This window comes from Chroicocephalus ridibundus, chromosome 8 (genome assembly GCF_963924245.1).
Source record: "Chroicocephalus ridibundus chromosome 8, bChrRid1.1, whole genome shotgun sequence".
Taxonomy (NCBI): domain Eukaryota; kingdom Metazoa; phylum Chordata; class Aves; order Charadriiformes; family Laridae; genus Chroicocephalus; species Chroicocephalus ridibundus.
The window spans coordinates 24,265,054-24,266,884 of NC_086291.1; positions in this window are offsets into that span (position 1 = coordinate 24,265,054).

Consider the following 1,831-nt stretch of genomic DNA (forward strand, 5'->3'; position numbering starts at 1 on the left):
CCGGACCCGCCTCGGCGGCGAAGGGGAGGAGCGCCCTGAGGGCGCTCCCCGCCCTCCCTCCTCCCCCTCGCCGCTGAGGCGGGAAAGGAGGCGCTGAGGGGAAGAGGGCAGGCGGCGGCCGCGGCCCCTTCAAGCTTGCCTCAGCTCTCCCTCTCCGCACTTCCACCGCTGTTCCCGGCTAAACGTTTCCAGCACAAGTAGAGAAGCACCAACGATGCTGCTAAATAGCCGGATTTGGACACTTCGGCTCATTCCAGGCGCCAGCCGGCTGAGATCGGGACTGAAGCCGCGTGATGAGCCCCCTTGTGTGGAGAGCAGAAGGGCAGACTTTAAAAGAGCTCGGCTGGTTTGGCCTACCAGAACAAAGACTAGAAGAGGAAACTTCTCAGGGTTTTTGGTTTGTTTGTTTGGGTTTTTTTCCTTTTTTTGCTTCATAAATAAATCAGTGGAGTAAATGCAAAAGGACACAGCTGGTAAGAGGACAAAAGGATAGAAAACACCCGCAAAGTAGGCTCTCTGTGAGAGAGCTGCAGTGGAAATGAGACACTGAATTGAGTCTTGCTCTCCTGGTGCACATTCAGTCCATACACAACAGCAGAAAGTGCATTTCAGCCTTATAGCAGAGGCTTAGTAGCTTTGTTCAAGCATAATTAATAAAGCTAATGTGCTACGTCGTCTGACCATAGACTAATTGGTGTTTGAAAAAGGGCTAGATGCTGCTATGGCCTGTGTATGCAAAGACTACCTGATAGCATTATAGGTTCATTGGAACTCAGAACAAGCCGTGTGGGAAGGGACCTCAGGGAGTCTGCAGTCCAACCTCCTGCTCAAAGCAAGCTCAGCCATGAACTCAGACCTCCAAGGATGGAGCACCTCCATGAACCCCACAACCTCCCCAGACAGCCTGCTCTGCCACCTGACTCTCCTCAGGGGAGAAGCTTCTCCCCTGCAGCCCAGTCCAAGCCTTTCTCATTCCATTTTGTGCCTGGCATCTGTTATCCCTCCCACCATGAAGGCCCCAGCCCCATTTTCTTTATAAAATCTCTGTAGGTACCAGGAAGGTAGAGACCTCCTTTTAGGTCCCCACAAAACCAGTTCTCCCAGTTGAGCATGTCTTTCATATATTGGGGAGGCCAGAACTGGGCTGCAGCATCTCAATACAGCCTAGCTTGTGCAGAGTAGAAGGGGATAATCACTTCTCTCCATCTGCTGGCCATGCTCCTGTTAGTACAGCTCAGGATGTTGCTGGCCCATGCTCAGCTTGATCTCTGCCAAGACCCCCAGGTCCTTCTCAGCAGAGCTACTCCCTGTATTGTTGCAAGGGACTGTCCCTTCCTACATGCAGTACTTCACTTTTGTCCTTGTTGAATTTCATAAGGTCCCCATCACCCCATTCCTCCAGCCTTACTTACTCCAGCACACCAGGTGGTCCCACACAGTTTGGGGTCATCTGGAACCTTGATGAGAGTGTGCTTTTCTGCTTGTCCAAATATAAACATGTTACTTTGTTAGTACTAACATTGTGCATTAGCATAGGCTGAGTCTGAACACACATTACTCCTTTCTGGAATAAGGAAAGTGAATGTTGCTGAGGTCATTGCATCCCAGCAATGTAATACTGCTAAGTACTATGGCCTTTGTTTCTGTTTTTCTACTCATCCCATCATCCTTACATCTTTGTCTAACAAAGTACAGTGAGTGCAACATTGTCTCATCACTAATTAGAACATGCAAGTAATAACTATCTGTACTAGTTATTGAATAAAACAGAAATACAACATGAGTGGGCATGAAACAGTGCTACCTTAAGCTCCCATTGCATATCACTAGG